Source organism: Athene noctua, chromosome 1, assembly GCF_965140245.1.
Source record: "Athene noctua chromosome 1, bAthNoc1.hap1.1, whole genome shotgun sequence".
In the NCBI taxonomy this organism is placed as follows: Eukaryota; Metazoa; Chordata; class Aves; order Strigiformes; family Strigidae; genus Athene; species Athene noctua.
Genome location: NC_134037.1, coordinates 164,663,999 through 164,676,291, shown reverse-complemented (window position 1 = coordinate 164,676,291; position 12,293 = coordinate 164,663,999). Strand labels below are relative to the sequence as shown.

At 38.5% G+C, this 12,293-nt stretch overlaps 1 protein-coding gene across 2 annotated transcripts in view; it reads left to right on the top strand.

The window, feature by feature from the left end:
• Window positions 1-12,293, top strand: part of KCNJ6 (potassium inwardly rectifying channel subfamily J member 6) — a 170,039-nt gene that overhangs the window by 51,429 nt on the left and 106,317 nt on the right. The window lies entirely within an intron of this gene.

Here is a 12,293-nt window from a genome sequence, read left to right as displayed (position 1 = left end):
ATAATGGAGTGGTGCCTATAAACACTTGTAGCTGAGAGACTCAGACTGGATAATCTATTTCTGAACAGAATTTGGAGACAATTTGGGATGAAATCCTGGCAAACCACTATCCCAAAACTTACCTAGATCAACAACCTATGCAAGCTTAAATAAATTTACTTTAAAATTTATTTAACAGAGAGAAATCTTTTACTCTGCTTAACCAGAGGCTATAGAAAGACAGAAACACAGACACATGCATAAGACTCATTTGAATTAGAAAGTTGTTTCCAGTTGTTTTTTTCTGTTTGTGTACAGGACTGTTCCTAGGGCAGCACTTCTCTGCCTTTTTGTTCTCCCTGTTCACTTCTCTTCTTTTTGAAATCATTCTCTGTATCTCCTTACATATGCCATTGCAGGGCAGAGTCACCACTACTAGCTATAAAAAAATCATTTCCGTATCAGAAACAACCTATCCCACAAAAAGGTGCTGCAGACCTCGGAGACACAATAGAGGCAGCAGAACATATAGCAAAGGCCCTATTCCTAAAGCTTTGCACACAGATACAAGATGCAGCGGTCAACCTGAGAGCTCCTCTCCCCATGGGAAGAGCATTGCTAATTGGTAGCAGACTACAGGCAATGACATAAGATATATGGCAACCCGCTGATGGGTAGTTAAACTTTCATTAAAGCACTTGATAGAGTTGTTGCCATGGAGGTGTGCATTGTTATCTGAATGCTGTTCTGTCCAGTTTTTCTTCTCCCCCACTGTTTGCGTCTCATAAGACCTGTCAAAGGGAGATTCATAGATGATATTTTCAGGTTTTTGAGCTACCAACAGGATCCGCATTCCTATACTTTCCCCAGTACTCATAAGTAGAATGAAGTGTTTCTTCATGGTGCAGCAAAGCCTAGGTGGTAACAGTGGAGAGACCAAAATTACAGTTTAGCAAGGCCCAAAAGGGCAATGATACCAGACCCTAGAGAAAATCTCTGCTAGGAGGAATGGTCCTTTTGTTCCATTTATCTCCATGGACATACAATGTCATTCTTAGAAAGATCCTGCAAACTCATCACTTCTCTGGTGTTACTGAGTGCTGGATAGCTGTATAATTATGTCTTGATGGATGGGTGGGAGATGGATGGAACAATGGAGGAACCTCTTATCAAAGGTGGAAGCAAATAAGTAGTTTCTGCCCTATGCATTAGATACTTCCTGAACTTTGCACAACCTTTCTGAAACAAGGTGAAGGAATCTTACCAAAAAGTGTTAGAGGAAAGCAAGCAGACTCTCTGAATGGTCTGAAGAGTCAGAGGAGCGGCCTTTGTAAAACTTCATAATTGATCAGGAACGCAGGCTCAAAAATGCACTGTGCAGTTCCTTTAAGATTTGTGTTTGTCTCGTGAATTACTTTTATTTGGCTTCTTTAAGATAGCATGCTTCTTAAAAGGATTTACGGCTGCTTTGTATGAGGATTTGTTCATACTTCATGCAAACCTTTTATGAAATTTTTAGGTGATTTCATGACATTTTAAAATATTTTCAATAAATCATAAACTGCATTGCAAGCTGGAAGGAAAATTCTTAGTGAACACACCACAGTGCTTATTTTAAAGCTAGTGAAGATTAAAAGGAAATAAATGGAATGGGGAAGCAACAAGCTGATATAGGGCGGGCCTCTGGTTTGGGCTGCAGGGCCTTTTTCTTGGAACTGAGAAAATGAAAAAAGCCTTTGAGGCCTTAGAGGGTTTCAGAGTCCTCAGGAAATGGCTTGATCGTGGTACCAGTATAACAAAATTATTATTTGCCTTTTAGTTTCACCAAAGAGCTGTGCTTCTTGTCTCTTTCCTCTGTTCACATCTTTGCACAGTTCCAAAAATACCCAACTTCCCTCCACTGCTCTTTTTCTCTCTATCAGAATGCTCTGATGAAGTTAACAAGCACTGCTTTCTGCCCCTTCTTCTCCATAAAGATTCTCTGGATGTTTCTGCAGTACGAAAATCCCCGTACCTGAGATTCACGTCATATTACACACTAAGAGGAAGACTGAGAGAACACTGATGCAGTAGTTGTTCCAATTCTGTTATCTTCAACAGCAGGGATAACAGTCTGTATTTTTGTCACATTTTGTATTTCCATTCTCAGAGGATCTGTCACATCATAGGGAAGATTGGTAAGGAAAAAAAATGTTTTAATAATTTCTGTCCTATTTCTATAGGACCTTTATGATGATGGAAAGCTATGAGATATCATGACAGAGCCCTGTACTTGTGTGTGTTGAGAGATCTGTCTGCCTTGAAAGTTAAAAAAAAAACCCAAAACACCAACAAAAAAGTGACAAGGAAAATCATTTTAATACACAGTTTAAGTGCAAACTAGAAAGACCTGTTGTGCTAAATTTTTGGGGATAATCCCTTAGAGCTGATATAGAAGCAGAAATGTATACCAAATAATACCACTCTTTGCCCCAAGTTATTATTTTACAACACTTGCACATAATTAATGGAAAGCCACCATAACTAAGACCCAGGGAGCTGTCCAAGAATTCCTTTATAATGCCTTAAAATCCATACGCATTTTGAAATTTCTTTATAGCCTGAGTGGGCAATTTACCTCATATAATCTCAGAATACTTAAAGGCTGAGCATATAAATGAAATCAGGAACCAAATTGTTTTGTTTTCTTCTCTCCCTGTTGTTCTCATGCTTTCCATGCACTGGTGGTTATTTTTAACCCAAATTATGCCATCATCTTGCCTAAAAATGGCTAAAGCACAGCAAGCGAGATAGGAGAGCAAATATTAAGCAGTACAGGAAGGTATTGGTTGTTTAGCCTGATGTGTTTGGCCAATATTAAAAATTAAATATTCAGAGAAACAGAACAATTCAGTCCTCGGGAATGATCATCATTTACTTTGGGGAATGAGAATTATCAGAAGACATTAAGTGAGTAGCCAAATATGGTGATGCCTTGATAGCACCTTAGAAAAGTCCTTATAGGGTCCAGTGTTATGCTTTTGAAAGGAATTTCCTCTCTGTTTCCATTAATTTTTCCTCCTGCTATTCAGCTAGTCAAGGTGTGCAGCATGTTCCTGAGTTGCCTTGGGTGAAAGCAAGCTGTCTACATCACAACCTCTAATTGGTATCTGTGGGATGTCTACGTTATGTCAGGGGTTAGCTGGTTGCTTCTTTTGCAACATGATGGCTCACTAGCTTGAATAGCCCCTGCAAAGCTCTCCTCAGGGGCCTGATATTTCTAAAAGCTCCTCCAGAGATGTACTCTTTGCTGAAGACCAAATGAGAATATGAATGCGTCCTTTCTCTTTCATCCAGACTGAGCTCTAAGGTGTCCAGGTCACTGGTGTACAGACAAGTTTGTACAAACTCTTTTCCCTAAGGTAATGAGGAAGTCCAAGGTCTCAGCTCTGAAATATGCAGAAGCCTGGATCGAGCGTGCCATATGATGGCTGCATCATAATCAGTGTGTGACATGAGCAGTGTGAACTTGCTACAGGCTAGAATGGAAAATGGAATGGACATGGTTGGCTGCCTAAAACATTTAGCAGAGAAATGACATCCAATTAAGATGTTCTCTGGCAGTAGGGGCACATCAGTAAACAGTCATGTTCATTCTGCTACCCAGTTAAACCACATGATACACCTGCATGAGGACAGCCAGAGGCAGAAGAGTCGGTTCAAAACAAGGATGTTTCTTCATTTGTTAAAAAAATGTGTACTCCAAATGTCTGTAAATTTACTTCCAAAGACAGTGAAATAATGAGTACTGAGACCTTGGATGACTCCAGATAAAATCTTCTGAATTATGCAGGAATTTTAACTCAGAGGAGAAAGAGGGGGTAAAAAAAAAAAAATCAAGCTAACCTGAAAGAATTTCAGAAGCAGACAAACCCTGGGAGAGGTCTGGTTTGTGATGGAGTGCTTTTCCCAAAAGCTTTCTTCTTCTTGTCTGCAGTATCTGAATCTGAGGTGTCCCTATTACTCTCTCATACTTTTAGACAGGGCTTATAAAGACAAAAATGTTTCTGCTCTGAGTTATTTAAGTCACAGGATTTTCAGATTTACATGTGCCAGAGTAATCTGGATTTTTTTGAGCAGCTCTAATTATTCTGAATTATTGTTTTATGACATGTAAGAAAAACGTATGGTACATTACAGTAAATACATATCAAATATACTCTCTCTTGCTCCAAGGACATTGTGACCTTTCTACTTCGACTTTTTTTTCCCCTAATACTACACATTTTATCTTTGTCTTTTGTTTAGAAACGTAACCTTCTTATTATCACGTCCCGAGTTGGCGGTGCATGCATAAATGCTATCTTGTGTCAACATAACACCAGTTGTGCATACACGGAATCTGGACTTTGAAGAACTGATCCTAAACCCCGAGTCTCCATCTCATCTGTCTAGAATACTGATTCTTCAGTCTCAGAAAGCATTTCTAAGTACAAATATACTGTTCAACATTTTCCACTGATATCAAGTACCATCAATTTATTAGAAAGAGCAGGTTCCTACAATGCAAAATTCAAGTGCAAAAACTCCAAAGCATTCAGAAAACTCATTCAAGGAAGTCATTTGCCCATGCTTGAGGAAGTTAGAGTCATTTATTTTAAAGATATCTAGTTATCCTTTTATGGTTAGCCCTTTTATGAGGGTGTGCTGAGAGTAGAACAGGAAGGCTGGTTTTTCCCCAATATGTATTTTCATCATCTCTTACTTTTCAGTAAGAAAAGAGTTCTGTTGTGATAGTTATTTCTGGAGGAATAGTTTTGTAGCAAATATTAAGCCATAGAGTTTTATTAAGTGGAATGTCTAATTAACGTTGATTTGATTCTGTATGTATAGGTTAATAACATTTATTTCAAAATTAACTCCTTTAATCTTCGGTCAAATTTAAATTACAAGTAACCATAATGTGTATTATATTATTACTGTTGTTGTTGTTGTTGTTTTTGTTGTTTGTCGTTATTTAAAATAGCTGATGCATATAATGAAAAGAACAGAAAGAACAATGCTATTATTAAATGAAAATACAGTCTATTCTTCTTGCTAAAGGTCAAGTTCTGAGAGGAGAATGAGACTCTAAAACAGGAGTTCATTATGACAGAAAGCAAAAAGTTCTATTGTTTCAGTGATGCACTAGTAGTGGCTTAGAAGAACTGTGAACTTATATATGCAATAAGAAGCAAAAGAAACTTGTCTTAATCAGAAAGCTGATTGACAGTACTTCTAGTATTCAGTATACAACAATGTGAAGAGTATTTGCTTTGCATTCTCTGAGCTTTTAAGGGTTTTGTCTTTAATTTCTCTCTGCAGATGTGAGGGACAGAATTTTTTTCCCAAATGAAAACTAAGACACTCATATAGTCATACAATTCTAGAAGCTTAGATTTTTCAAAAACATATTAAATTTTGATATCACTGCTAATATTACTTTGCTAAGCTAAAATCTTTGTGAAAATTAAACTTAAAATATAGGGGATGAGATAACCAAGAGCTGAATTATGAATGAAGCAAAAATTTCTGGTTTTTCAGTTAGGAACAGTGATTACAGATAAACTGCATTGTACCACTTATAGAAACACAGTATTTCCTGTTACTTACACCTTTAACATTTATTCTGCTGAAGCTGTTATTTTCCATGGTAGGTGTCTGTTTCAATACTTCCCTTACTTTTATTAGCTCAGGATCACCCATTTCTAAAACAGAGGCTACAGTCAGTCTGACACTTTTTAAGAAGTCTCAGTGCCTTTCCTTTGCATGACTACAGTCCACAGCACAGCAAAGCTGGGTTTTTCAGTCACATGCTTCGCAGAGCAAACACTCGTCTTCTGCACTAAATCTAAGTGGTCAGGACACAAAGCTATTAGATAAAACACCTTCACAGCTTCCCACAGCACTTCTTTCTACAGAACCCAATCCACAGTCACACTGTAATATTGCACTGATCAGCAGTTGGGCAGAATTGTGAATCCATATGAGATATGGTGTGAGATATATTTAAGACGGACTTTATAGGGGAAATACATGCCCAGTGTTTCTGAGCATGACCAGAATTCATTAAAGCATATGCAGAAATGTAATATTGAAAGCAGAAGTTACTTCAGATTTTAAGTACCAGTTTTTAAGGACCTCAGTATGGGATTGAGTTGCCAAAAATGTCAGTTAGGTGGCTAAAGCCTTTTTTGAGACATTTTCTCATCATACTATGAATACTATGGGTATGTTCACATCTGGGCCAGTTGGCATTGCACCCTTGACTGTCTATTTCCAGCTGTTTGGGGCTTGGCTTCACAATTTTAATGCTCTTCTGATGCAGAGATTTTTCTATATTTATTTAACATGCACTTAAATTTCTAAAGGTGCTAACTAACAACTAGACTTCAGCTGGAGAAGTGAGCAGTGTGCAAGTGCTGAAAGAAAAGCCCACAGCATATATGTAAAGAGCAGGAAATTCATATTCACTCAGGATAAATAAATCATTAAAAATGTCTAATCCCTTGTCTTCACAGAGAGCAGATGAGTTGAATTAAATGGTGAAAAACAGAATCAATGTTTCCGAAAGCTGTAAAAAACTGTCTGACCTGGATCAGGCTTATTGAGCTATCAAGCAGATAAGAGACCATAATGGATTTTAGTTCTAGGAAATAAGCATATCATGATGAATAGCAAAGTATTCTGGTCAACAGTTAAGGGAAAAACAATCCAGAAAAAAAGGTGTCTGATATGTACAAGAACAGCTGTTAAACATGTAGTACCATAAATGTATTGGACTCTGAAACCCCTAGACTTTGAAAATGAGTTGCAATCGTGTCCAGAATCAATGAATGGAAAATGTCATAGAACATAGTAAGATAAAGTATTTGATGTGAAAGGAAAATACCCCACTTCATTGGAAAAAGGAATCAGTTGCATTATTGAATAAAAACAATGAGAGAAGGGTATTATCGTGGTATTTTTGACAGCTGTCTTTTAAAAGCCTTATAATTGGTTGTTAAATTAATTCCTAAAGCTAGACTATATTCTCCCTGTATTTTTCACCTGCCTCCATTGCTCTTCAAACATTTGACAGGGACCATATTAACCACATTATGGGCAAAATAATGCCTACAAATCACTCTCTCTTTTGTGCACAGCACACATTAATTCAAAGTGTATTATATCTGAACCACTGCCTGCACTTATAGTTCAGGCTCTTCTAACTTTATTTTACCACTATTCCTTTTACCATAAAATATCCTGAAATATAGGAAGGAGAAAACCAAAGACTCCAGTGAGAGTCATTGCCAAAAGCAAGAGAGCTGGTAAAATATAAGCCAACAAGAAGGAAAAGACCTGTAAGATCTGTGCTCCTTTGAGTCAGTGCAGCACTGTTTTCAGATGCAGGGATAGCAGTGATTGTGCAATGGGGCTGTTCTGCACCCCAAAATCAGCCTATCCCAGACTTCAGTGTTGCTCCTTTTGCTGTCTTAGCCCAGGCATGTGGCACAGGCATATCTCTCTGCAGGAAAGGGAGGACATAGTTTTATGCACCTGCTGATCCTCACTGTTAGCACTGTGCAGTGCATGAAATTCTGCCATATAAGCGAGAGATTGCTCTTTCTTCCCGTTATCATCCCTCCCATAAATAATTCCCCTATCTCCCCACTTCAAATATTTGACAGCTTGAAGAACCCCTCTCTTATCACCCTTGTAATTAAACTGCAGAGTTAGATTTTATAGTCCACTTCAGCATTCAGGGCCTCCAGTCCTAGTTCTTTGCTGAACTCCCTCCACTTTCTCATCATATTTCGTATTTCTTAATCCACATACCTATAAGCAAACTAATGGAAAACAGAAAGGCTTGCACAAAAGAAAAAGAATACTAGTAGCAGCCTATGAAACACTGTGCCATAAAGTACTATAGGGTAGATAAACAGTTTAAAAGAAACCTGGCAGAGATGGACATGTGGTTTAGTAACTCAGACATTAAAATATAAGGAGTTAGAAGGAGATGATCCACTAGGAAGAAGACTAGAAGTAAGTGATCCACTAACCAGTAAAGACTAGGCAAAAAGTTCTTCTGTGGATGGTTTCACAGAAAAACTTCACATCAGTCTGCATGAGAAACTGGTGTCTATCTCCCTCGTCATCACCTATGAACACTACCTATTACGATCACCACCACCAGCCCCACATTAAGGGTATCACTCAGTAGTTATAAGACAATTTTCCCTGTCTTCCAGTAGTTTTAAGGCTGGGGACCCTTTTAATCCAGTGTCAGTATGTGTCTTCCTGAGCAGTAGTAAGAACTCGAAGCATGGCTACAAAACTATTCCATTTTGGTCCTGAGACCTTAGAGATCCTATTGAATTCCCAAAGGCAGAATAGCAGCTTACAAAGAGACAGAAAACCCATGACACTTCTGAAGTTGAGAAGAATCACTGGCCACTGTCATGCGGGCTTTCACTGGGGCATGTCTTTCCCCAGCTAGGTTCTTCCTCACCCAGCTAGCATGGGGACTGAGAATTGTGTGGCCAAAGAGACTGGAGACAAAAGCCACAATATATGTCTTGTATAAACACATACTTTCTACCTCATCTCCATCAAGTCAGTCAAGTTTTAGTGGTATGTAAGTGATTGGGCTCAGTCCTTGGGTGAAAGTTAATTGGTCATTTTATCTACAATGTCAGATCTGGTGCTTCCATCTGACTCCAAATCTGTACCCATATGTCTTCACGAAGCTCACACTTTATGCGTGGAACAATATCAGGCTCTGTTCTACTACAACTGACTGTGAATGACTGATGCAGAGATGATTATGCTTCCAAATCATGACACTTTAAATTACCATTTTCGTTCATTCACAAGAACTAAATTCACAGAATGATTGTCATCGTCTGACATATTTATCATTGTCAATCTGAGCCTGCTATCTCTACATCACAGGTTCCCTCTGTTGCTCCCAGGAACTCACACAATGGAGTCACGTCACGTTTCATGAAGCATTCACTAACCTAGCTGCAAATCAAAAGGACCACAAATAGCATGATTACTTCTCCTTAAAAGTGGCACATTTTTGTGGAGTTTAGAAAACCTATACTTTCACTTGACAGCTTTGGGATGCAGTTTAAATATCTTGTTCTGCTCTGTTTTCTAGTATTGTTTGAATGGGTATTTTAATGATAGGCAAAGAATAATTTCCTTTGAAACCTACTGAAACAGGATGGTGTATTGGAGCATGTTTTCTTATCCTTTTGGGTTTGTTTTTTTAATAAGGCAGAAAAGAACTATCTACAGACCTCCTGCTAAGTCAGTTTGTTTCCTATGGCATATTGCTCTTGCATGCAGTTGAGTGTCTTTTTGGTGATAACATTATTATTTAGGGGAGTATTACTATTTAAGGCGCAAGTAACTCATGCTGTTGTACTAATTTGTGGGTGAATGCTGCATATTTTTAGTATCCATTCAATCATATATGCTGGGCTGTAATGTTTAAAAATGAATTCATGAATAGCATGATACAAAACCCATTAAAGTGAACAGAAAAAATCCTACTGATTTCTGCCTCCTTAATTTGATAAGGTGCCCATGATGTTAACATGAAAAGGAAGGAGAGAGACTCATGAAGTCATTTAAATGATGTCTTTATATCAGTAACTTTGAATGGGTAGACCCCAGCATTAAGGTATGTCCTCACTAACTGCTAGTCAGGTAAAACAGTCCACACAGTGGAAAGACTGCCAGTGTCAAGGTCTTGAATATCATTGTGTTGCCATGTCTTGAGCAGCGATAGGTTTTTTAAACCAGTGTTGTCTCAGATCATTCTGTGCCCCTGCTGCAAGAGATTCTGCTTTGAGTTTTGTCACACAGTTGACTGACATCTGTAGAACTCCCAAAGGCTGATGCTTTGCAGGTGTAAGGATAACATTTAAAGTTACCACATTTCAAAGCAGCTTGAAATGGTCTGGTTTTAAAGCACATTTATTCAAATCACTACAGTTTACCCTTTCTGTCTTTTGGGGTAGATCTGAAGCAACTACACAGAAAACTTTTGGCAAATAGGCGAGTTGATAGCAAAGCTTGAGGCTTCATTCTCCACTGTTCAGAAACATCTATAGAACTTTGTGCAAATTCCTGTGAAGAACAGCCAGGGTTCCATGACTGAGTCCCTTCCTCCCAGATGCTGAGCCACAAGGAGAAGGAGGCTGTGGTCACTGTGGCCACTGACACAGCTTGAATGGATAAGTCCAAATGGTAAAACTCATGGCCATAATGAGCCTGACTTGAAGCCCTGAAGAAACACTGTTGGTGAGAGGGATTAAGAGTGGGATTTAGGCTTCATTCTTTGGAAGTGATTTAGTAAGAGTTGATGTGTCAAACCATTTACACGTGGGCCATTCTCAGTAGGTGTCAGTTCCTTCCCCAAATACCTCACTGTTTAGGAGTCAACCCCCTCTGCCTCACTAACAAAGTCCAGTTCTCCGTGAAATATTTCACTCCTGCATGCTCCTATTTTGGACACCCAAATTGCATGCTCCTATTTTGGACACCCAAACTGCAATCAAACCCTTCTCCCTCCCTCCCACCTCCACTTCCAAATCCTTGACAAAAGATCTTGCAGATCTACATCTTCCCACTCAACAGCAGAAGACCTGGTAATGCTTCTTAAATGCTGTTGAAATTGGTCAGTGGATTAAATTTTTTTTAAGTTGTCACATTGAACGAGCAATAAACAGATTCCATAATAGTGTATGTCTTAGAAAACTAGGGTGAAAATCCAAGGCCTATTATTAAACTTGATAAAGGCCTTTCCAGCAACCCTTGCAAGTGTTGTTGGCTTAAATGCAGTCATCCTTTTTCCATGGCATTAAACTGTCATAGCAAAAGAATTTAATAATTTAAGAATAAGAGGAGCCCAAAAAGCAACCAAATTATACAAAATTTATAATGCACAAGGAAAATGAGTGCTGATAATGTGTATTTTTAACTTCAGCAGTGCTGTTAGATGATGTTTTAATTTTAAAAAACTCTTTTCAAAGTTCCTTTGGAACAGAAGAGAGGTATACCACAGTGGCAAAACCAATTTTTTTTTTTTAAAAAAAAAAAAATAAAATACACTGAGAAGGGGGCTGGGGGAATCTCATCTTTATCAAGAGATTATAATTTCAAATTAAGTCTGCATTGTGTGTTACTATAGAAACTCCCATTTTGTGGCATGTTTGTGGGGAAAAAGTCAAAAGTTGCATTTTAATGAAGGCAGATCACACATTAGCTTCCTCAGTAAAGCAAAATAAAATAGAAGTTTCTATCAGAAATTGAATAATTACCCAAAATAAGGTGAGCTAATTAAGGTCATGGGGAAGGGATATTAAATCCTGAAGTGACAATATGTCATGTTCATTTTTCAACAGTAGTCTCCACCTTACAGATTATGTATTAGATACTGCGGGAGTCTGATGGATTGAGAGGCTTGTTGCCATGGCAATATTTGCTGCTTTGCTGGTATTCCCTACAGAAAGTAGAGGTTGGGTGGTTTTTTGTTTTTTTTTTTTTCTACTCAGTTAGACAAATTGGCTATATATAGCAAGATATGTTGGAGAACTGAAACAGCAGAATCTGGTGGGGGGAGGCTTGGGGGAAGGACTGACATTTATAAGTCTTAAGAAATCACAATAGACCACATATCAGTAAGTGAGGGGGGCTGCTGAAAGAAGGAAAGAGAGAAAGAGAGAGCAATGGAGGGGGAGAAAGAAGGGAGGGAGGGGAGGAAGAAGGAAGGCAGGAAGAGGGAGGGGAGGAAGGCAGACAAGAGGGAGGGGAGGGAGGAAGGAAAGAAAGAAGAAAGGAAGGAAAAGAAGGAAAAGGAAGGAAGGAAGGAAGGAAGGAAGGAAGGAAGGAAGGAAGGAAGGAAGGAAGGAAGGAAGGAAGGAAGGAAGGAAGGAAGGAAGGAAGGAAGGAAAAAATGGTATATCATACATTCATAGTGTATCTTAGTTTTGGGGCAGGGAGGCCAGCAAAGAAGAATGGATAGTGTTGCCAGAGAGAAAGCTACAGCTGCTCTTGGTTTACTATGCTTAAGGTGGTTTATAGCTTGAGGAAGAGCTAAGAGGTAAAAATCTTTAAAATGAAAAAAAAAACAATGGAATTGCTTACCACTGAAATTGTGAGTGTAAATCACAATTTGAGCTCCAAATATAAGCCGCCTTCTTCTGTTCTTTTTCTTTTTTTAAAAAAATCTTTGCTCACAGCATTTTTAAAGCAAGGTGTTGATACCATTTCCATCCTCCTCTTGGCACAGTGAAAGC